This window comes from Lynx canadensis, chromosome A3 (genome assembly GCF_007474595.2).
Source record: "Lynx canadensis isolate LIC74 chromosome A3, mLynCan4.pri.v2, whole genome shotgun sequence".
In the NCBI taxonomy this organism is placed as follows: Eukaryota; Metazoa; Chordata; class Mammalia; order Carnivora; family Felidae; genus Lynx; species Lynx canadensis.
The window spans coordinates 100,181,979-100,207,167 of NC_044305.1; the positions used below are offsets into that span (position 1 = coordinate 100,181,979).

The 25,189-nt window shown below is 45.7% G+C and overlaps 2 long non-coding RNA genes across 3 annotated transcripts; one reads left to right on the forward strand and one right to left on the reverse strand.

Annotated features, from left to right (window-relative positions):
- Positions 1-508: 508 nt before the first annotated feature.
- Positions 509-16,817, forward strand: LOC116737987. 2 transcript variants are annotated; one of them, XR_004343428.1, is made up of 4 exons: positions 509-683; positions 5,899-6,022; positions 12,160-12,271; positions 16,257-16,817. It is a non-coding gene; the product is annotated as an uncharacterized LOC116737987 (long non-coding RNA). The 2 variants fall into 2 exon arrangements; XR_004343427.1 differs by lacking the exon at positions 16,257-16,817 and adding an exon at positions 14,816-15,018 and having other exon boundaries at positions 510-683.
- On the reverse strand, positions 15,080-25,189 carry LOC116737988. The gene is made up of 4 exons (XR_004343429.1): positions 22,564-25,189; positions 18,958-19,135; positions 18,552-18,605; positions 15,080-15,157 (listed from the first exon to the last, which is right to left on the reverse strand). It is a non-coding gene; the product is annotated as an uncharacterized LOC116737988 (long non-coding RNA).

Genomic DNA, 25,189 nt, shown 5'->3' on the forward strand with positions numbered 1-25,189 from the left:
AAACAAAGTCTCATTTTGGCTTATTTCAACTTTATAATTTCCTTTTTAACACAGGAGTTACTTTAAAAGAGGCTTTACATTTTCCAGTGAGAAGATTTTTATTTTGCTACTTCTTGTGTTTTGTTTTGCATCTTAATTTCTAATTTTATTGCAGAGTGACAAAATAATCAGATTTGTGTGCTTTTTGGAATTTACTGGGATTCCCTTTGTGGTCAGATACATGACTAATTTGTAAAAGGGCCATGGGTGCCTGGAAGAAATGAGTCCTTGCTCCACCGGGGACAATGTGTTATTTATACATATTAGGTACATTTCAGAACTCTATTGTGCCTTGCACTGAAGCAAACGACTGTATATCTTTTTAGTGGACTGTAGCTTTTATCAATATGAACTAATCCATGTTTACTGTAATGCTTTCTATTTTATTTTTTTTTAATTTTGGTAAAATGCACATAACATAAAGTTTGCCACTTTAGCCATTTTTAAGTGTACAGTTCTATGGCCTTAAGTACATCACACTGTGGTGCAACCATCACTGCCTTCCGCCCACAGAGCTCTTCTCTGTAAAACTGAAACTCTACACATTAAGTAACAACTCGCCATTCCTCTTTCCTCCCTGCCCGCCCCAGCAATTGCCCCTCAACTTTCTGTCTCTGTGAACCCGGTTATTCTACGATCCTCATGTAAGTGGAATCATACAATATTCATCCTTTTGTGACTGGTTTATTTCACCCACATAATGTCCTCAAGTTTCATCTGTGTTGTTGCAGGTGACAGAATTTCCTTCCTTTTCAAGGTTTAATCATGTTCCGCTGTGTGTACAGACTACCTTGTGCTGTTTATCTTATCATCTGCTGATAGGCATTTGAGCTGCTTTCCTTTGAGCTATTTCCTATTGCCGTGAATAATGCTGCTATGAACATGGGTGTACAAGTATCTCCTTGAGTCCCTGCTTTCAATTCTTTGGGGTTTGTACCTAGAGGTGGAATTGCCAGATCATATGGTAATTCTGTTTTTAGTTTTTTGAGAAAGCATCATCCTATTTTCCATAGTGGCTACACCATTTTCCATTCCCACTAACAGTGCACATGAGCTCCAATTTCTCCCCATCCTTGCTGACACTTGCTGGTTTCTACTTTGTGTGTTTTGTTTATAGTTGCCATCCTAATGGGTGTGATGTTTTTTAAATTATTGTTTTGGATTTTATAGCTATTATGTAACATGTGATACCTATTTAGGAGGTGTCTATTTCCCTCTACCTTTGTTTTCAAACTTTCTGCATAATTTTCTTTAGATATACTTTTTGGAAATATGATATAACATAATTTTTTTCTTTTTATTAACTTAAACTGAAAATATAGGTCTTATAATGGCCTAATTTAACCTATTCGTGGGTACTCTGATTACTTATAAAACCAGACTTATCCTTGTCCTGCTGTTTTTATGTTCTCTATCATACTTTCTTCTCTTTTTTGTTTCCATCTTTTCTTCAGTTGATCAGTTTTTCTGTATTCTATTGTTTTTCCTTATTTGTATTTGTATTTTTAAATAATTTTTTATTATTCATTTTGAGAGAGAGAGAGAGAGAGGAGGGGAGGGGCAGAGAGAGAAGGAGAGAGAGAGGGAATCCCGAGCAGGTTCTGCACCATCAGCATGGAGACCAAAATGGGACTCGAACCCACAAACCATGAGATCATGACCTGAGCTGAAACCACAAATAGGACGTTTAACTGACTGAACCACCCAGGCGCCCCTCCATTGTTTTTCGTATTGTGGGTTAGAAATTATACATTTTATTTCTACTTTTTTGGTGGTTACCATTAAATTTTTAAGACATACTTAAACATAATTTTCTAAAGTATTTTGAATAAATTCAGATCAGAAGTTCGCAAACTGTGGCCTGTGTGCCAAATCCAACCCACCATCCACCTGTGTACCTCCTGCAGGCTAAGAATAATTTTTATGTTTTTAAGTAGATGAAAAAAAATCAAAAGAAGAAAAATATTTTGTGACACATGGAACTTCTACAATTCAAATTCCAGCATCCCTAAGTGAAGCTTTATTGGAACACAGCCACATTTTTTTGCTTACATATTGTCTATAGCTACAATGGCAAAGCCTAAAATATTTGCAATTGGCCCTTTATTGAATACATTTGCTGATCTGTGGTGTAGATATATGTCTTCCCCCCAAAAAAGATAAGGATTAATACAGAGATTAGTGCTTCCTTCAAGTCTCCAAATCTTACTCCATGCCACCCCTATGTTGCATTTGGGATTTCAGTTCTAGAAACTGGAAACAACCCAAATGTCCATCAGTAGGTGAGTGGATAAGCAGATTGTGGTATACCAATACAATGGAATGCTACTCAGCAATAAAAGAAAAAAAGAATGAACGACTGAAACATACACATCTGAAAGTGTGTGATGCTAAGTGTAAGAAACTAAATGCAAAGGCTACATACTGTATGATAATATTTATGTGACATTCTAGAGAAGGCAAAACTATAATGTGAGAAAGCAGATCTGTGCTTTCCAGGGGCCAAAAGTAGGGGAATGGTGATTGGTTCCAAAGAAGCATAAAGAACATTTTGGGGTGATAGAAATATGTTTTATCATGATTGTGGTGGTGGTCACACAACTGTATACATTTGTCAAAATTCACCCAATTGTATACTTTAAATTGGTGAGTTTTATTGCCTATAAATTATACCTCAAAAGAGCTAATATAAAAAGCCTGTTCTGCACTTATTACCAGGGAAATACAAATCAAAACCACAAGGAGATACCTACCACCTCACATCTGTCAGAGTGGCTAAAATGAACAACTCAGGAAACAACAGATGTTGGCGAGGATATGGAGAAACGAGAACCCTCTTGCACTGCTGGTGGGAATGCAAACTGGTGCAGCCACTCTGGAAAATAGTGTGGAGGTTCCTAAAAAAATTAAAAATAGAATTACCCTATGACCCAGCAATAGCACTACCAGGAATGTATCCAAAGGATATAGGAATGCTGATTCATAGGGCACATGTACCCCAAAATTTATAGCAGCTCTATCAACAATAGCCAAATTATGGAAAGAGCCCAAATGTCCATCAACTGATGAATGGATAAAGAAGATGTAGTAATGTATATATAATGGAATACTACTCAGTGATGAAAAAGAATGAAATCTTGCCATTTGCAACAATGTGGATGGAACTGGAGGGTATTATGCTAAGTGAGATAAGTCAGTCAGAGAAAGACAGATATCATATGTTTTCACTCATATGTGGAATTTGAGAAACTTAACAGAAGACCATGGGGGAAGAGAAGGGGAAATAAGTTACAACCAGAAAGGGAGGCAAACCATAACAGACTCTTAAATACACAGAACAAATTGAGGGTTGATGGGGGTTGAGGGTTGGGAGGGACAGGGAAAATGGGAGATAGGCATTAGAAGGGCACTTGTTGGGATGAGCACTGGGTGTTGTGTGTAAGGGATGAATCATGCGAATCTACTCCCGAAGCCAAGACTACACTGTATACACTGTATGTTAGCTAACTTGACAATAAATTATTTTAATTAATTAATTAATTAATTAACTTTATTTTTAAAAATTGGAAAAATAAATAAATAAAAAATAAAAAGCCTGTTCTGGGCAAAACTACCCTTTGATGGGGGAAAAAAACCAATCTATGATGAGAAGGAGCAAGTGGGAACTTTTTGAGGTGAGAGTAATGTTCTGTATCTTGATGGGGAGGGTTACATTACACAATTTAATGCATTTGCCAAATATCAGTTATCGTATGCTTGAGATTTATGCATTTCATTATATGTAAATTCTACATCAAAGTAAATGTATTAAATATTGAACTGTAGTTAACAATATGCATGCTTGAACATTTAAGGGGAAGTATACAGATGTCTGTAAACTTACTTTGAAATGTATAAAAAATAAGATGGATAAATGAATGGCTATATGGATAGACACATAGTAAAGTATAATAAAGTATTAATGGTAGAATATAGATGGTGAGTGTTCTTGATAAAATATATGTACCTGTTCTGCCTTTTAAGACATTTGTGTTGCATGTACAAGACATCTGGACCCAGTCTTAAATTATCTCGTGTATAAAGAAATGGTTTTAAAATATTTTCATCTAGAGCACTAACTGTGCTCATCTTTCCTTCTTCAAAAGCCAGGGAAAAGACATGGTGGGACTTGTGTACCTGCCTAGTTTGAGCCAGCAGCTTACCTGGTCCTTCCTATTTTTGAGGCCCTGCCGTCCCTGTTGATATTCTGTAGGGTCCCTTCCTTTCTAAGCCTGAGAGGATTATAGGAGTCTAAGTAGTCTCCTGGGATCTGGCTTATTGCTGGAACGCTGGCAGTGTGAGAAACTTCTGGAACCTTACTGGGTGCCAAAGCCCTAATAGAAAAGTAGTAGAGTTCTGATATGTTAGCCCTGGAAGGGCCTTAGTCACCACTTCACAGTTATCTTTTCACTCATATGAGAAACTTAACAGAAGACCATGGAGGAAAGGAAGGGGAAAAAAATAGTTACAAACAGAGAGGGAGGGAGGCAAACCATAAGAGACTCTTAAATACAGAGAACAAACTGAGGGTTGATGGGGATTTGGGGGAGAGAGTAAATTGGGTGATGGGCACTGAGGAGGGCACTTGTTGGGATGAGCACTGGGTATTGTATGTAAGTGACGAATCACGGGAATCTACCCCCAAAACCAAGAGCACATTTTACACACTGTATGTTAGCCAATTTGACAATGAATTATATTAAAAGAAAGAAAGAGAGAAAGAAAGGAAGAAAGAAAGAGAGAGAAAGAAAAGAAAAGAAAAGAAAAGAAAAGAAAAGAAAAGAAAAGAAAAGAAAAGAAAAGAAAAAAGAAACAAGTGCAGAGAGGGGAAGTGACTTGCTTAAGCCCACACAGGGCTGTGGTAGCAGATGCCCCAAGCCTCCTTGCTCCCAGCCATATTGGGGCCGCAGCCAATCTGATGGTTTCCTAAGAGGCACTGATGGGAGGAGGCCCATGATTTATGAGGTGGTAGCAGCCTTGCTGAGAGGAGGCCTGGGTTCAACCCCGGCTCTGCGAGCTTGGGCAGGTTACTTCATCTCTTAGCTCGACTTTCCTCATGGGTACCATAAGAATAATAGTATCTTCCTTCTGGAGTGTTGGAGGTTTAAATGGAACATTGTCTTTAGAGCAGTTAGCACAATGCCTGGACCCAGTAAGCGCTCATTCCACTGGAAGCAGTGTTATTACTGTTACTAGTAAGTGTGCCGTTATGTGAGTCCAGTTATGTGAAACCAGATTTTGACTCCAGTGCTACACTTACTAGCTGTGACTGTAATCCTCACAACAATCCCCAAGGGAGTGGTCTTTTCCATATTTTACAAATAAGGAAATTGACATGCATGTCCAACCTCAGGTCTTCGGATCTGGATCAAACACAAATATTGTTTTCTAATAATCCTCTTGGCAGATATGTTCTCAGCAAAATGACCATTCAGCCATTCATCTGTCATTTTCTCAAACTCCTTCACCTTAAGATGTTCAGGGTGCCAGGGGGCCATATTCAGGGTAGCATGTCCTGAACCCCATCATATGCATCATCTGGGAGTTTGTCAGAAATGATGATTTTGCCCCCACCCCTACCCAGAGCTACTGAAACAGTGTCTGGAGGTGGGGACCTAGGATCTGTTCCAGCAAGCTCTAGGAAGTAGAGAAGTGCTATTCTAAGGAACCAATAAGATGAGGATTAGTGGAGAGAGTGAACGATCAGGTTCAGGGGGGCGCATCTACAGCATGGAATGTTCGACCTACGAAGGGTAAACCTCCTACTAGCAATTCTGCTTTGTCTTTTTTGTGCTAACATTATGCTTGTCTCTTTCCTAGCCTTGAGCTGCATTGCAAAGGTCTCCATAGTTCCCAGGCCCCAGGAAAGGGAGCACAAAGGCAGAAGAACATTTACCTCTCCACGCTGTCACTGACTGATGTCTCATCTAGGACCTCCTCAAAGGTGCTTGCAGAGTCTCGCCCTGGGAGTTTTTCCTTTTCATTTCACTGGAGCTCATAAGGATTGAGTCATTTATGAGGATTCTGTCATACACTCAAAAGCCAGAGGGATGGTTTGTGAGGGTTTATCTCCAACCATAGCCGTGAGCCACCATGGCTGAGACTGTGCTTGGAGGAACCAAATAAAGCTCCCTGACCCCACAGGAAGCTGAAAAATCAACCACCCATTTCCTCAACAACAACCACCTCCATATGCTGTGGTCTAAACACTCATCATGTATTATCAAAATGTACACCGGTAGAACTCTCAAATCCAAGTCTAGTCCAGACAATGGCTTGCTGGAGGGAGGTGGGCTTAGGGGTGGGAAAGAGGCTTGGAGAGGCTTCTGACAACACATACTCCTGGCCAGACCCAGCTCCCCTCACTGCCCTCATCTCTGTTTTATTTACACCTTGTTATTACATCTCCTGCTTCTTATCATTCCCAGTTCAGATGGCCTCCAACCTCCACCACCGGAGGCAGAAACTACCCGCAGTCCTAAATGCAGCTGAAAAATCGCTTTTGGAGTTTGTGCATCCGGCAGTGAATATCTCACCTCTTAACCAGACTTGAGCCCTGGCAGGGAAAACCCCTCCCAGTCTGGCCCCTTGCCCAGCAGGGTCCAGTGCCAGGGTGTGGTTGGCACTAGATTAAGTTATGTAATAGATCAGCAATAGAGTTGCACTTCATAATTGCCAAGGAGTTTCTGAACACACAGGTTGCAGGAGAAAAGAAGCAAGGTAGAGTTCTGTAGCTGAGCAGAGACAGAGCATGGGCTGGATATGGGGGCTGATGTTTCTCTGAGGACCAGATGCCCAAAGTCCTAAGGGCCGGAGGAATCTTTGCTGGGGGTCAGCAACAACAGCCACCAGCACATTCATTCCACCAGTGATGACTGGCACTGTTCCAGATGCTGGGGCTATAAAGATGAGCACCAGAGATGGTGGAATACAAGGTGCAGGGAGGGGGGCAGGAAAATTATCCTTCATAAAAGATTAATTCCAAGTATTCTTATACTGGAATTCTTAGCCTTCTCATTTGCATGCTTGTTTCCTTCTTTCCTCCCCATCCCTTCCTTTGTCCCTCCCTCCCACTCTTCCTTCCTTCCTTTCTTTCTTTCTTTCTTTCTTTCTTTCTTTCTTTCTTTCTTTCTTTCTTCTCCTTTTCTTCCTTCCTTCCTTTCCTTCCTTCCACCCTCCCTCCCTTCTTCTTTCCTTCCTTCCTTCCTCTTCTTAAGTAATGGCAGCTGTCTGGGGAAGATGCCTTAGCCTGAATTGACCTCAATCAGTGCTAACTTGTATGTTTATAAAGGTCACCTGATGACACTGGTGGAAAAAATAGGCAAAGAAATTTAAACACAGAGTTAGTAAGTCTCCCTAGGGATATGACCTCACAACGAAAAGAATTGCATGTTTTTGTAAACAAGGACTTTAAAGGTCAGTTTAAAACACAAGCTCTGGAGATGACAAATATATACCTACTGGGTAAATGGAGGAGAAAGACTGGCCCAATATTTTGTGGATGGGTAATTGTGGTTTGGGGTAAAATTTCCAAGGTCAGCATCACATGTGGGTTCAGAAAGTATTGTATCTTGAACCTCTTAGGTGAAGTGACAATGACATGGGAAGCTAAATTAGAGGGGTTACTTCCCCTGCAGCCTCTGAAGCGAGGCTGCCTTCTTCCTAGCTCATACTCAGGCCCTGGGGAGGGTCAGGATCGCATTTGCTCTGCATTGCTGCTTCCAAACCATTCTCCCTCCTTCCCTCCTAAAACACCTGTCGGCTGGCTTACTCTCCCTTGGAATCTCCTCAAACTATCCATGGATGCCCTCCTTGTTGCACCTGCTGACCCTTGGGCACTTCCTTTTGTTCCTTTTAAGGACTTTGATTCACGCTCTCGCTCTCCAGCACTGTTTTATCTCCAGCTTTATCTCACGGTGATTTCAATATCCACGTAGAAGATCCTCCCCAAGTCCCAGTGTCAGTCCACTTGGATTGCTATAACAGATTACCAGAGACTGGGCAGTTTATAAACAACAGAAATTTATTTCTCACAGTTCTAGAGGCTGGGAGGTCCAAGATCAAGGCAGACTGGGTGTCTAGTAATGACCTACTTCCTGGTTCATACACTGCTTTCTTCTCACCGTGTCCTTGCATGGCAGAGAGGGCAAGAGTCTCTCTGGAGTTTCTTTCATAAGGGCACTGATCCCATTCATGGGTGCCTCACTGTCATCTGATCGCCTCCCAAAGGCCCCACTTCCAAACACTATCACATCAGGGAGTAGGATTCAACATACGGATTTGGAGGGGACACAAACATGTAGTGTGTAGCACCCAGCCTCCAATTCTATGACCTACACATGGAAACCAGTGACCTTGTCACCTCCACCTCAACCACTCACTTCCACAGACATACCCTGGAACCCATTACTACCACTGACTAGAGAGCCCTCCAGTGTCTCAGTTTCTAGTAACCCATGCTGCAGCCACTATGCCCTGTTTCTCCAGCTCACTCCTTCTCTTACACAGACTCCAATAATTCTTCTTCCAATTGAGATATGCAATCTCTGCTCCAACCATGTTTTCACTAATAATTAGCCCCTGAAGCACCTCATTTCCATCCTTTCCCAGCTTATATTTTACAGTTTACACTGTTATAGTTTACAGTTGCATACACCCCAACTCCCTCCATTGCATTTGCCTGAGAGAACTTCATCCATGGCTGACCTGTAAGGCCTAACCAATAACAAGATGGAGAAGCAAACAACAAATGTCTCTTCCTTTATCTCTCATCCAGCTTCTGACCTCACTCCACTTCTCTGCTGCCCCTTAGAACTCATTAAGAGCTGTCCAGCTACTGTCACAATTCCTTTCTTCTCTTTCTCACTGCAACTCCCTCCCATTGACTTCTGTGACCTCTCTCCACTGAAATAGCTTGTGTCAAGACTCCTGAGGTCCTCTGGTTGCCAAATCTAATGGGCAAGTCTCAAACCTCATCTTACTAAACTCATCAGTAGCATCTTTGATGGAGCAGAACACTCTGTCTTCCTGACACATTCCTGGTTTGGATATGCACTCCCCTTGGATCTCCTCCTACCTCACTGGCCTCCTCTTCTCACATCCCTCTGACATTGATCATTGGGAGTTTCCCAAGGTTCAGGCTTTGCACCTTTCTTCTATCACTCTTCACTGACCTCACCCAGTCTCTAGGACTGAATGACTCCCAAAGTTAGATCTTCAGCCCAGATCTTGAACCTGAACTCCAAATTTCTATCTTTAACTTACAATATGACCTTTCTACCTGGATGTCTAATGGGCATCCTAAACTTAACAACTTCTATCCCTTCGTTGTGTTCCTCCTGATCGTCATCTCAGAAAAGGACAACTTCTTCAACTGTTCAGGCAAAATAACCTGGGTGTCATCTTTGATTCCTTCCTTCCTCTAATGTCCTGTATACAATCAGTTGATAGATCATGTTGGCTTACATTCAAAATACATCCAGGGTGGCTCAGTCGGTTGAGCGACCAACTTCAGCTCAGGTCATGATCTCACGGTTCGTGGGTTCATGCCCCATGTCAGCCACTGTGCTGACAGCTTGGAGCCTGGAGCCTGCCTCGGATTCTGTGTTTTCCCCTCTCTCTCTCTGCCCCTCCTCTGCTTGTGCACACGCTCCTCTCTCTCTCTCTCTCTCAATCTCAAAAATAAATTAATAAAACACTTTTTAAAAAAGTAAAAACAAAAACAAAAAACCCAAAATACATCCAGAACCCTGTGTTTCTTACCACTGCTGCTAATATGGACCAAGCCACTATCATCTCTCACCTGGATTATTCCAGTAGCCCCCTAACTGGTCTCTCTGCCTCTGCCCTCATCCTTGACATCTGTTCTCCATAAAGCAACCTGAGCAAACTTTCTAAAATTGAAGTAAAATAGATTTCAACCAACTTGTCAACTCTAAATGATTGCTAACAGTTGCCTGAGGTGCCCTGTGGAGAACTCTTGGCTTATAGTAAAGAATGCCATGTGTGCCAAGGCCTAGGCAGAGGGAGCAGGATGTGAGGGCCACAGAGTAACATGGCCTGAGACAAGATTCCTCTCCCCAGTGGGCCTGCTTAGACTGGGTTCCCCAGAGACAAGGATCTGTGGGCAGGCACTTTATTCAAGAAGTGATCCCAGGAGTGGGGAGTGAAACAGAGAAAGGATAGAAAAGGGAAGGGAAGAAAGCCAAAGCAGAATATCTTGATAAGTAGGTCACCTCTAAGAGTACCTGAGGCTCAGGTGCGGCACCTCTGGGAGAAGGTGGAGAACACATCTCAGAGTAGTCCGACCTGAGGGGAGAATTTGTTCTCCCTTCAGCTTCCAGTACACCCAAGGATGAAACCCTGAGGTGGAGGTCACACTGCAGGCAGATGCCCTTGGCCCTTGTGGACAGGGTGCTGACAGAGTCTGCCCCAGTGCCCCATTCTGGGATGACTCGCCCTGCTCTGACAATAGAGCTCAACCCCAACAGCTTGCTCCTCCAGAAAAGCAGGCCAGACCCAAAGTTAACTAGAGAGGCAGTGTGGCCCAGTGGGACAGATATAGGCTCTGGAGTCAGCCAAACGTGGGTCCAAATCCTGGCACAAGCTGTGACCTCAGATGAGTTACAGGACTTCTCAGCATTCTCATAATAACCTAGAAGTAACAGCTCCTGCCCATGGGGTGTTGTGAGGATCCCCTGAGGCTCCCCTCCCATATACTCCCCTGACACACAAGTCAGCATTTGCTACCCTCATTCCCAACTTGCCCCACAGCTGCCTCCACACACATAGAAAGCACAAACTGCCCAGAAGCTCGGCCCCTGTCTGGCATAAGATTAGGTTCCAGATCTCTAACATCACAAGATGGCAGCCCACTGGGAGGGTAGGAAGAAGTTATTACAACTTTCTTTTATCCTCATTTTTAGTTATGCTTTTAAAAGTTCTGGTTTTGCTTTTGTTCTAGAACAGCCATAATAGAATTGTGTAAGTACATGATTTATGCGTAAATAAAGGTACAAATATTAGGGTGTGTGCTCAAAAATATCTCATGGGTATATAATCCAAATAGTTTGGAGATGACTACCATGGATCCTTCTTTCTTGTCCTGGATAACACATGTCTGGTCTCTGTCCTGCTCAGGCCTCTTCCCAAAGCCTTCCCTGCCTTTAGTCTGACTCTTTCCTCCTAGAATTACATCTTGTAGTCAAACAGTCCCTGGTCTCGTAAGGTTCATAAAGGAAAGTGTCTCTTGTTACTTGTATGATCACCACAAGAGGCCCAACCTAACCCCTTTCCTAGACCTCTCACCACACCACCACCACTGTCCCTCACAGCTGTTGTTTCCCTAGTCAGGAACAATCAGTCTTCCTGTGGGCCGCAGACCATGATCAGTTTCTGTGTCAGTTGCCCTCAACTTGCCCACTTCCTGGGCCATCTCGCAGTGTTCCTGGTCTCCCACCCGTGCTCCATGCCTTTGCAGTCCCTGAGCAGACCCTAAGTTCCCACCTCAGCTCCTTTCCTCAAGGTGTGCCTCTCCCCAGCCCCACAGATCTAAATTCCATCTGACTCCCAGGCCCAATGCAGCAGACGTATGGAGCACTGGGCCACCAGGTGACATCTTCCAGTGCCTCCTAGAAACTGTACCTGCCTGGTCCCAGTGACACTTCTCAGGTGCTGCTTTGGGTCAGGGTCGGCTACATAATTTGTGTGCTCACTACAAAACAAAAAGACAAGGCCCCTTGTTCAAAAAAGAAGAAAAATTGGGGCCCTTGTGTGGTTCATTCAGTTAATCATCTGACTCTTGGTTTTGGCTCAGGTTATGATCTCATGGTTAGTGAATTTGAACCCCACACGAGGCCCTCATCTCTCAGCGCAGAGCCCGCTTCAGATACTCTGTCTCTCTCTCTCTCTCTGCCCCTCCTCAGCTCACGCACTCTCTCTCTCTGTCAAAAATAAATAAAAATTTAAAAGGTAAAAAAAAAGAAAAGCTGCCATTAAATGTATGAAAATATAAAGCTTTTTCCTTTCTTCCGAAATCTCTCTCTTGACCTGTCATGGTATTGTTTTTTTGTTTCTATTTAGTGTTGTGCTCCCTCAGGCAAGGGGATGCGATGGCAGACCCTCAAAAGCACCAGGCCACCCTTTGCCCTCCACAACTCAGCGCTGACACATCATTGGCTGCTGGACTGGCATGGTGAGTCGGGCATCTCTGCCTCCTGAGGGGATTGCAAGCTGCACACTGAGATGCTCTAGGTACCTGGAGCAGGGCAGGGCAAGAGGTTTGTCTCTGCTGAATGGGCCACATTGCCAGCCCAGCACAGAGACAGCTGCCATCATGCCTTATCACGAGAGACAGCAGGGCCCACATGCCCAGACCCCTCCAGCCAGGGCAGGGAATGGCGGTGCCTGCTAGACACGGGCAGGGAGGGGAAACTGGGAGAGACTAGGACACTAGGAGTGAGGGGACTGGGCAGCTAAGGCCACATCCCAAAGAGATGGCAGAAGATAGGATAGTGCATGGACTGAGGCCCCTGGCTACCAGCACATGCTTCATTGTCTTATTGGCCTTTACTTACATAATACAGACTCGAAGATAAATTGGTTAAAAACCTCATGCACCGCTACGTTCATTACAGCATTATTTACAATAGCCAAAATATGGAAAGAAGCTAAGTATTCATCAATGGATGAAAGGATCAAGAACGTGTGGTGTATATATATACACAATAGAATATCATCCAGCTATAAAAAAGAAAGAATTCTTGCCATTTGTGACAACATGGATGGGTCTGGAGGCCATTATGCTAAGATAAATAAGTCAGAGAAAGACAAATACCGTATGATCTCATTTATCTGTGGAATTGAAAAATAACAACAACAGGGGCACCTGGGTGACTCAGTCAGTTAAGCTCCCGACTGTTGATTTTGGCTCAGGTCATGATCTCATGTTTTGTGAATTCAAGCCCTGCCTCACGCTTCGTGCTGACAGGGCAGAGCCTGCTTGGGATTTTCTCTCTCACTCTCTCTCTGCCCCTCCCCAGCTCACACGTGCTCTCTCTTTCCAAAATAAATGAAAACATTAAAAAAACAAAACAAAACAGGGACGCCTGGGTGGTGCAGTGGGTAAAGAGTCTGACTCTTGATCTCGGCCTGGATCATGATCTCACAGTTCGTGAGTTCGAGTCCCACATGGGGCTCTGCGCTGATGGTGCAGTCTGCTTGGGATTCTGTCTCTCCCTCTCTCTGCCCCTCTCCTGCTTGTGCTGTCTCTGTGTCTCTCAAAATAGATAAATAAACTTAATTTAAAAATTTAAAAAACAAAAAACAAAACTAAATGAAAATAAACTTAAAAAGAAAAAAACAAACTTCAAGACAATGTACACAGAGCATGAAGCCCACAGGGCCAATGGGACTGCACTGATCTCATGCCCAAGGATACAGCCCTGCTGGTATATGAGATGCCTTGAGGTGACAGGTGGATGGGCCTTTAAAACATTTTAATAGTTTATTTTAATGTGTATTTGAAAAAAATCATGACTATCACAATCTATAATTTCACAGCGATACCGTCTTAGTTTGAGGCTGTTATAACAAAACATTGTAAACTGGATGGCTTATTAACAACATAAATTTATCTCTCACAGTTCTGGAGGCTAGAAGTCTGAGGTCAAGGTGCCGGCATGGCCAGACTGTGGTGAGAAACCACTTCCTGGGTGCAGACTGCCCACTTCTCATTGTACGCTCTTTTTTTTTTTTTTTTTAATGTTTATGTATTTTTGAGAGAGAGAGAGAGAGAGAGAGAGAGAGCATTAGCAGGGGAGGGGCAGAGAAAGGGAGACACAGAATCCGAAGCAGGCTCCAGGCTCTGCACTGTCAGCACAGAGCCCGATGCAGGGCTCCAACCCACGAACCCATGAGATCATGACCTGAGCCAAATTTGGACACTTAATAGACTGAGCCACCCAGGTGCCCCTCATGGTATGCTCTTGTGGTGAAAAGAGAGAAGAGAGCTCCCTGGGAATCCCTTTTATGGGAGCACTAATCCCATTCATGAGAGGTCCACTCTCATGACCTGATCAACTCCCAAAGGCCCCACCTCCTCATACCATCACTTGGGAGTCAGGTTTCAACCTAGGAATTTTGGAGGGACACACGCACTCAGTCCATAATAGATACATAGACTCTCTTAGAAACAAATTTATGGAAGGAAAAAAATCAGTTGCTCTAAAGAAAAAAAAATATTTTAAAATATTTATTTTTGAGAGAGAGAGAGAGAGAGAGAGAGAGAGCACATGTGCACAAATGGGGGAGGGGCAGAGAGAGAGGAAGGCATAGAATCTGAAACAGGCTCCAGGCTCCGAGCTGTCAGCACAGAGCCCGATGCGGGGCTCAAATCCACGAACTGTGAGATCATGATCTGAGCCTAAACTGGACACTTAACCAACTGAGCCACCCAGGAGCCCCTAAAGAAAAATGTTAAGTGAACAATCGCACAAATGGTACTCAGATATGGCAAAAAAGAAGACATTCCTCAGAATTTGCGAAATACCACACCAGACTGTGAGTTAGTTACAGTCACCTATAGCTTGTCTACATATCCCTCTACTTGCTCCTTGGCCTCCCCTCACCCCTCCTTGAGGGGGGGCAGCCAATGCTGACTGAATGAATAAGCAAATCGACCAATGAAAACCTGGGACACCTGGAACCTGAGACTCTCTTTTGCAAATTTCGTTTGTAGGACTTTTTCTGATTAATCGACTCATTCAGGATTCATTTCTACACATTTCAGAAGAAAACTGCTAAAGAAATCAATTCCTTTAAAATATACAGAGCTTATTTTGGAATAAACTGCCTGACCCTCTTTTTCAGGGCCTCTCCCTGACCACCAAGTTCAGAAACTCACAGGTGATGCTCACAGCAGGATGCAAAGTGTCCTCCCATCCAGCGTGGCTCCCAGTTAGCCTGGAGGCTGTGTCCTGCAGGTGGTCTGAGATGACACTTTGTGACATGTATTTCCCCAATGGTTCACCCTGTAGGGAGATCATGACTCGAAGAGACTAGCTGATACTCTTGGAGGGTCCTGGACGAACAAGCGACCACAGGTTTTTCATCAAAAAGTAGCCAGCCCCTTAGAGAAATGGCTTCCAGTTTCATCTTTCCATCACATTTCACCTTATTAAACAACAGAGCGACACAATTTTGAAAAGGACAAAGACTGTAATGTTACCCATGACAAACATGTTGGAAGCAAATTTCACTAAAATGGAGGAAAAGGAGAAACTCAGATTTGATGGTTATAGGCCAAAACCACCACCTGGACTCTCACTGGTGTGTTTGTCAGGTGGCCTTTGTTTCTCAAATAACCATTCATATACATTTATACGGGTTGTTCACAATCAATATATTTTTTTAAGTTTTTAGTTATTTATTTTGAGAGAGACAGAAGGAGGGGCAGAGAGAGAGGGAGAGAGACAGAATCCCAAGCAAGCTCCTTACTGCCAGCGCTGAGCCCAATGTAGGGCTCGAACCCACAAACCATGAGACCGTGACCTGAGCCGAAACCGAGATTCAGACGCCCCACCGGCTGAGCCACTCAGGTGACCCAGCTGTTGATATTTAATGAATGACAAAAAAGAAGGTTCATGGCATGATACTTTTCTAACTACTGGAACCTATCACCAGTGTTTTCTTTCGTTATTTATGAGCCACTTTATTTTGAAGTTTTGAGGTAAGTATTTTGAATGAGCTGACACACTTCAGGACTTACCCATCACGTAAATTGAGGATTTATATGAGGGTGTACATGCTCACTGAAAAAACTCAAGCATTACAGATATGGGTGACTTAGAAAGTGAGAGTTCCCCTATAGTTATGCTTTCTGTATATAATCAGTGTTTCTAGTCCTTGGTACACTCCTCCAGATTTTGTCTGTGCTTGTGTGTACACACACACCCACACCCACATCCCCCCCCACACACACAATGCAGGATGCTATTACTTTTTGTGCTGTCTAAAAGTTCCTCTTTCACTTGACTCTGCCTTAGACATCTTTTCACATAAGTTCATCAAGATCTGCCACGTGCAATCATGACTCATCAGACGTGTATTTACGGTCAGACTCAATAGAGCACCATGATTCCTAAGATCTGCTGAACTTGACTTTCTCCCCATCACCACAGGCCAGAAGGGATGACATTCACCAACTCTTGGGAAATGTGTGACTCTTTTCTGAGACCGTCCTGTGCTCACCACTCTCAACCCACAACTTGTCTTGCACAGCAGAGCCGTTGGGGATCCCCACCGTCCTGGCCAGGCCCACCCACTTGGCCCAGAAGGTGATTCCCCAGGGAGAAATAGTTTATTATGAACTGAACACTAACCTCAGAGGAAAAGTCTGAGTTCCAGGGAAGAAATTCATTTACTGCAAAGTATGCAAAGAAAAACTGCATAATCAAAATGAATACATTTTTAATTAAATGCCTTCAAAGCGACCCATTATGTCAACTTCATTAATTGGTAAATTTAGTATTTATAATAATTTCATTACAGTTGAAAAATGAATTGGAAGTAACATTTGCCATTTGCAATAATTCTTGAGGAAAGCATGGAGACTGCTAAGAAATAACATGTGTTCCTCATATCCTTATTTTGAAAAGCGATATTATCAAAGGGGGGTCTGGCTGGCTCAGTCGATAGAGATGCAACTCTTGATCTTGGGGTCGTGAGTTTAAGCCCCATGCTGGGTATACAGATTACTTAAAAAAAAAAAAAAAAAAAAGACCTGATTAAAAGCAAAATTGTTAAAACCATCTAAAAATATTTTGTAATAAAAATATATATGCACGAATATACGTGAGTATGTATCTATGTGTTTGCATATATACATAAATATATAACAGCCACTGAGGGCTGTGCTTAACGTTGCTGATGCACTGTTAGGCCAGAGTCTTTAAGAGTAAGAAGGTCCAGCACTGCACAAGACCCCAAGTAGCTGTGCGCTCAGCCAGACCCCCTTCTGTAAGCATGAGATAGGAGTCATGCTGAGCCAAAAGGAAGTTCTTCTTGAAGAATAATTTCTAAAATTAGTCCCTAGCATGAGGGCAGGATATTAGTGGTCTGGGAACTGGGAGAATCAGAGGCAGAATTTAGAGAGCTGACAAGGGGAAACCCACCGCCTAACAGGTGTCTTCAAGGCTCCCCTGGCTTTCTAGAAAAACATAAAGTTCTATCATTAGAGCCAATGCCTTTATTGGCCTAGATCCCCTACTGAAGTGCTTTTTCTCTTCCTTAAAAACAAAGAGAATAACAAAAGTGTAACATATATGATAAAGAGCACACATCTTAAGAGTATGGCCTAGGGCGCCTGGTGGCTCAGTAGATTAAGCTTCTGACTCTTGATTTCAGCTCAGGTCATGATGTTGCAGTTTGTGGGTTTGAGCCCCACATTGGTCTCCAAGCTGACAGTGCAGAGCCTGTTTGGGATTCTCTCTCTACCCCCCGCCCCCGTCTCTGCCCCTCCCTTGTGCTCTCTCTCCCTCAAAATAAATAAATATTCTTTAAAAATATATTTTAAAAAAAGACTATGGCCTAGTGATTTTTTACATATATAACCTCCAGGTTAGCACCATTCAGATCAGTGCATGGAATATTTCCATCACCCCCGAAGGCTCCCTCTGCTTCCTCCCAGGTAAAATCCTCCTCTGAGGCAACCACCATTCAGATTTTGGTCACCATACATTAGTTTTGCCTGTTTTTGAACTTCATATAAATGGAATCATACAGGATGTACTCTTTTGTGTCTAGTGTCTTTTTCAATATTGCATCTGTGAGATTTATCCCTGTTGCTAAGAGTAAAAATAGCTCTTTAGGGTGTTAGTAACGATGGATTTGCATATGGCCAGAGATGTCTATTATCGCTGGTCCCACAGTCCTTTTCTGTACCAGGCAATCACCATCTCTCACCTTCTTCCCTCACAACACACAGCTGTATAAATGGACAAATAAATGTCATAATTTTTTACCATTTGAATGTGATCCCCCCCGCCCCAGGTATAAAAGTTACATATGTGAACAAGAAGGAGAAGAAAGAAGAAGAGGGGAAGAGAAGGAGAAGGAGAAGGAGGAGGAGAAGGAGAAGGAGAAGGAGGAGGAGGGGAAGGAGAAGGGGAAGGAGGAAAAAGAGAAGGAAAAGAAGGAGAAGGAAAAGGAGGAGAAAAAGGAGGAGAAGGAGAAGGAGAAGGAGGGGGAGGAGGAAGGGGAGGGGGAAAAAGGGGAGAGGAAGGGAGACAGGGAGGGGGAAGGGGAGAAGAAGAAGAAGAAGAAGAAGAAGAAGAAGAAGAAGAAGAAAAGGAGGAGGAGGAGGGGGAGGTGAAGGGGGAGACAGAGAGGGAGAAGGACAGAAGGAAGGAAGAAGGAAGGAAGGAAGGGAGGCATGGAGGAAGAAATTCTAGCTTTGAGAATGTTGCTTGACTCACCTAAACACAGCCAGTCCCTGAGCTGGTCAGTGGCCTTTGATCCGTGTAGCCTGGCTGAGAAAAATGAATTGGCTCAGACACGTTCTCCCTGTCAGTGTTAGAACTCAGAGGGAAGTTGCCTTTGGTAGAGACATTGGTCCCACTTGGACCGTGGGTGGTGCCGCCGCGACTCTCCTCTGGGACTGCAGGGCCTACTCCCCAGCTCCACCCTTCTCATCCCACCTAAGGACAACTCCGAGGCCAGCACAGCTCCAGAGCTCCGTGTGAGGTCGGCCGACTGACCGCCCAGTTGAGGCTGCGCCGCTGGCCAATTGCTCCCACTGTCCACTCCCCCTTGTCTCTTCACCGCCACACCCCACGGACATTCACCCCAGGACACATCATAAACTTTCTGCTCACTAATCACCTCAGAGTCTGTGTCCCGGGGGACCAACCCGCCACAAGGTAGACAGAAGGGATGATGCGTGGAATCAGGCATGTCTGGCACGGGTCCTTCTCTCCTGCCCTGGCTGGATCCTGCGTCTTCACATCCACATTGCCGGATTTCTGTCCTCCTGGAGAATTGTTCACCTGGCACTTCGTGTCTCCAAAGGAAAAAAGGTAAGTTTTGCAGAAAGGGAAGGCCAGATCTAGTATCGCCTAGCTGAGCCTTAGTTTCTTCGTCTGTAAAATGGGCCTTTGCCAGGGCCACTCCAGCCCCTGTGTCTTTCTGCCAGCCTCCATTTCCCTCCACAGCCCCCACTTCCACCACCCCTTAGTGGGTCTTCTCCCCCACCCCCAGTCCAACCTCCACACTTCACCCAGAGCATTCCCCAGTGCCCTGGGGGTGATACAGCAGGGCACGGACTTCATATAGGGTTGATGTTTTACTGAGGAAAACAGGATCAACAACAGGTTTCACAATTAGCCATTTTGTGAGTGTGAGATCATTGTTGCTGTTTGGAGCACTTTAGCAGGGTGGGCTTTCTGAAGCCCCATTTTTATGTTTTAAGTTCATTTATTTTTGAAAGAGAGAGAGTGTGAGCAAGGGAGGGGCAGAGAGAAAGAGGGAGAGAGAGAATCCCAAGTGGGTCCCATGCTGTCAATACACAGAGCCTGATGCAGGGCTCGATCTCGTGAACCGTGAGATCACGACCTGAGCCGAAACCAAGAGTCGGACGCCTACCCGACTGAGCCACTACAGGTGCCCCTCTGAAGCCCCACTTTAATTAAATAGTGCTCCCTCTGCCCCAATAAAACCTCAAGAGGTCTACACCACTAGACTCTAGATCTGTAAGCCTCATCCAGGGTCCTGTCATCCGTCAGAACCTTATCTCTTATTACATGGTACTAGGCCCCCAGCCCCACGACTCCCTAGACATTCCTACCTCTGTGCCTTTGCCCGTGCTGACCCTGCCTGCTGAGGCGTGGCTCATACAGCAGCTCTTCTACAAAGCCTTCCGAGAACCCCCAGGTCAGAAGCATTTTGTTGGTACACGGATGGTAACGTTTGCCATTAGTTTACTTGTGTTAAGGGTTAACTAGGTTAACTAGCCACAACGCTCATTAAAAAACAAAAACAAAAGAGTTGCATGCCCTCATGACTTGATAATTTATAAAGTGGCTCCCATTTTTCCAAACTTAGCACTAAAACACACCATTCCTACAGATGAGTCAGGGAAGGGGAGAGTTCATTTATTGGCTTAGGTTTGGGAAAATGCACAAAAAGGGTATGTCCCCTGCCTGTCCCCGTGCCCTAGATGAACAACTCCTGAAGAATGAAGGTCTAAGTGGGGACCTCATATGAGGTCCAGCCAGAAAAGCCCCAAGGCTCTACCCTTTCCTGGAGGGGAGGAGGAGGGCGAGTGAGCTTGCGAGGTCCCTGGAGACTCTCCCATAGCACAGTGCTAGTGGGTATTGGCAGGGCCAGAGGGGATGGTTCCCCCACCCCCTGTGGGGGAGGCTGGGACTCAAGGACTCCCACACACTGTCTCAACTGACACTTGTAGCCAAGTCAGTGTCTGGGTGCCATGGAAACCTCTCTTGAGAGCAGAGACCGAAGCAACAGTGCAGGCCACCCACACTAAGCCCATTGTCCCCTGAGCCAGCCCCTTCATGAGAGGCCCCTTATCAGCCCTTCCTAGGCCTGCAGCTCCCTGGCTCTCCACCCACCAGCTGCACCAGCTTTCCACTCTTGCTGGCCCAGCCTGGGGAACCATTGCGGGGCGGGGGGGGGGGGGGGGGGGAGGTTAACCTGCTTCAGGACCCACCACCCTCCCTGTCCGCCCTACTCCCGGGGAAATCAAAGGCAGCCCAGTAGCAAGGCCAGAGAGCTCAGTTTTCGGCCACCTTGAGCCCTGGGAACAGAGGACACCAGGCAGAGAGAAGCCCCGGAGGCAGTCAGCTCACAGGACCACGGCCGCTTCTCTTAGAAGTTAAAATCTGTTGTCTGGTTGGCGCGGCCTTATGCCCATACCATCTGCCATGTCTCCTGGCCCAGAGGAGAAGGCCAGGTTCTGGGAAATGGCTCTGGAACTGGCCTTAGGGCCCTAGAATAAACCCATCTGGGCCACCAGTCCCTGGTTTTGCTGCAGGCCCCACCCATTCTTTTCTCCTCTTCCAAGTCCTGGAAGCTTCCCCGGAAGCCAAGCCGCTCTCCAGTGTCCCCCCTCCCGCAACCTCCCTCTCATGTCTCCTGGAGCCAAGGCCTCGCTGCACAAATCCTTTTGCCAAGTAACATCAGAACACGAAAGGGACCGAAGGGGTAGAGGAATCTGAGCCTGGTGCCCCTCCCCATCCCCATCTCCATTTACAATTTCACAGAGCAGGAGCTGAGGCCGAGGCAGGGAAGGGCTGCCGGAGGTCACAGGCTCAGCCCAGAGCTGGGAGCCTGCCTCTTCACATGGGCTGCTTCACCCTGCTTTGAGCCCAGACTTGATAATCACAGGCCAGGAGTCCCACAGATCCCAGAAGCAGCAGCGACTCACAGGGATTGGAAACCCCCAGCCCAACCCAAAGCAAAGGAGAGGTGCCAACTACTGGAAGGAAGGGCTTGTGATCGCAGCGCTGCCTCCCGCTAGCAGTCACCTGCGTGTCCCCAGAGCACTCCCTGTAGAGACACCAGTGTGGCTAACAAGCGCACCTGCCTTGAAGCAAAGCACCCGGAGCCCCTCAGGCTCCCTCAGGGAGGGACTGGTCTGGACAGGCGCCCGAGAGGAGCCTGGGCTTTGGACCCAGAGCTGTGGGGGAGGGCTCCAATCCCAGCTGGGGGATTTGGGACGAGTTATATAACCTCTTTTAGCCTCGGCTTCACCATCTGTAAAAAGCGCAATAGAAATTTCTACACACCTTACTGGGATGTTGTAAGGACTCGACAAGACGATAACTAGAAAGTATTTAGCAGAACGCTTAGAGAGCACTCAATAAACAGATCATGTTGATAGATGATAGATCATGTTGCTATTTTTATGACAACCTTTTATCCCCAGAATTCTGGATACCACATGAGGTGCAGGGGGTAAAGAAGTTATAGGGGGAGAAAGGGAGAGAGCTCCTCTCTGCAGCAGGATGCACCCCTTTCCCCCCCCCCCCCACTACTGAGGGAGTCCCAGAGGCAGGAAAAGGGCAGAACTGCAGGCAGCATGTGCCCCCAGCAAGGGCCCCCGCCCCTAACATTCCTGTTGGGACTTAACAGGGGGTGGCCAGTTAGTTCCTGGAATGTCCAAGAAAAACAAACTGGTTATTCTGAGTGAAATTGCAGCCTGGCTAAGGCAGGCTCGGTCTGCTTTAAATTAAACACAGCATTTCTGAGATTCTTTTCATCTCCTGGCCACTGTCGGTTAGTGGAGACATTACCTCACCTCACCTTCCTGCTCTGAGGTGGGGAAGCTAACAGGGTGTGCGCCTGGGGATGGGATGAGATGGGCTCTCCAGGGAGCCCGAGAGCCCCACCCTGGGCTCCTAGGGGTGGCCAGAGGTGAGCAGGCCCTCCTCCTCTGACAACTCAGTCTACATCTGGGGCTAGGGTACTTACTGGGTATTTGGGGATACAGGGTGGAGGGTCGTTCCCATGTGCAGTCAACTCTGTCCTTGGTATTTAGCTAAGGAATTCCAGCTTTTGCAAATACATTGCTCTTCTAGGAGTTCTTGGAAAAAACACAAAACAAAACAAAACAAAACTTGGCTGTAGTTTTACAAATCCAGAGTTGGTCCCTTCCTTGACCCTGTCAAACATTTCTGTGCTGGGTGGCCATGCCTGCCAGCTCCTCAGCAGGACCCCAAAGAGCCTTAGCTAGCAAGCTGAGACAGCAAGTCGTTTCCCCACAGGGGTGACCTGGTCAAGGGTGGGGTTCTCTTCTGGTTTTGGAAATTGCTTTCAGCCAGCTTTGTCAGCTTGTGGAGTCCTAGAAAATTCTGAAGTGTTGGAGCCAGGCCAAGCCAAGAGTAAGTGAGTCCCAGCTTCCTCAGTGAAGATTATCTAATCTTACCGGGACCTTCAATATCCTCATCTTTAAAATGGGGGTGAAGGTGCCCACCTTTCAGGGTTGTTATGGGGATTAAATGAAATTCGGTGTGCTCAAGGTTCTTTTGTTTCAAATGAAGTATACCCAAAGTTCTTTGGTTGTCAAACTGAAAATTTCCTCATGCTGTCTTACGTAAAAGGGTGATGTTTTGTGTGGAATCAAGGGACTTTCACAAAAACAGGTCACCAGGCCTTTCCAGAGAACTGGAACCAGGAACCTGAAGGGGCATTTGCAGTTTCTCTCCTGCTCTGTCTCCACTGGCCCTGGGTTTCCTGCTTCTTTCCGGACCTGGAGGCCAGCCTCCTGTCCCTGTGGACCAGCTTTCTCTTTCCCGTTTACTCAAAGCCCTGCCTTAGCTTGACATCATTTCCTCATGCTAGGTCCACAGTTGGCGCCATTTTCTAGTGTGTGGCTTTATCCTGTGTATGAAATACTTGCGTGCTGGATGTTCTGTTGGTCTCTCCAGTTCTGCTCCTCTTTCTCCTCCACCATGCCCTGTCCCTGGGGCCAAGCTGTATAAACTGTGCCAATGGAGCTTCCTCGCCTTCTCAGTTCTGGTCGACCTGAGGCCACAGTGGACGCCAGCAGGAAACAGGAGAGCAGGAGAAAAGAGCGGCAGGGTGTTTATTATTCTAGTTCCTTGCCCGTGGGGGATGGGTGGGCCGTGGTGTGGCTGGTTGTTTCCTGCAGGAAGGCCACAGCAACCCCTCCTTCATCTACAGCCCTCGTTGGGTTCTTATAATCACTTCCTCTCTTGTGTTTTCAAGCTTCCTGAGCTGATGGCACTGCACAGTTAGGTCCTGGAGGTGTTGCACCATTCCCTTGCCTGATGCCTTCCATCCTGCCCACATCTTTATAAACAGTCCATTCATTATATTCTCTCCAGTAACAGAGCAGTAAGGTAACACTGAAATGCCATCTCTCTCCTGCTGGGACTCATGGTACAGTAAGATCAAGGGGGAAAAGACGGCTTTGTCTCCTTGTCCCCACCCCCGACTCTGGCTCCTGCAGAAAATGGTTGAAGAACTAGAAGCTCTTTGAGATAAGCATTATAAATTTGAGGCCCAGAACTGAGAAGACAGCCAGAATTCTGCTAGAAGTAAAAAGGAATGCATGTGCAATGAGAAGAGATACTTCTCTTGCAAGAGACTCTCCATTTTCCTGGGAGGATGGGACCCACATAAAAGTGTTAGTTAGAAATTTGCTGCCAAATCAGTTAGGGCCTCTCTCTTTCCTAGGACAGAAACGCCTAAAAGTAAGCTTCACACAGGTTGTGGACACAGCATATTTTTATATTGTCAACTTCTCTGTATTTTTCACTCCCAAATTTGTTGGACTGGTCACGAGAATCTGTCTTTTCCTTTCCTTTTCCAGTTTGGCTTATGCACATCCCACTTTGGGCTTTGACCATGAGGTCTTAGCCTAGGACAGACTTCCCAGTCTCTGGTCTCTCTAGCCTAGTCTGTTCTGCAGCTCACTATCAAATTTCCGGGAAGCTTTCCCTGAAAGAGAGTATTTTATGCAAAGACCTGAGAAATGAGCAGAAATCACTCAGGTGAAGAGCTGGGGAAAAGGAAATTACACTGGCCAAGCCTAGAGGTAAGAAAGAGGTTGGAACTACAGGCACAATGAAGTTAGTATGGCCAAAGGAGGGCACGGTGAGGACTATGATATGAATCAGGTCAGAGTGGGAGAGACGTAGAGGTCAGATCGTGCAGAGAGCCCACTGTGGACTGCACATAATGGGCAGCAGTGGAGATACAAAGACTCAATTTACTGTGCAATAAATATTCAACAACTTTGCTGGGGAGGAAGGAGCCTCGTAGAGAGTGAACCACCTAGGATTCTTCTCATGGAACTATGGCTGGCCAAAGGGTGGGAGTAGAGACTGGCTACTTCCCAGGGTACTTCAGAGAGCACTGGGCTCAGAGCATAGGCAGAGCCAGGGACACCCTCACCTCTCTGTGACTCCACTCCCGGGGCTCAATGGCCTTTTTGGCTGGACTAGTGGGGCCTCCAGGAAGACAGAGAGAAGTGGAAAGGCCAGTGCCCTTCAGATGGTTCTCCTGGGAAGGCTTGCCAGAGTCCTGGGAAATGATCACAGGCATTATCCAACCTTGGGAAACTCTGTGGAGG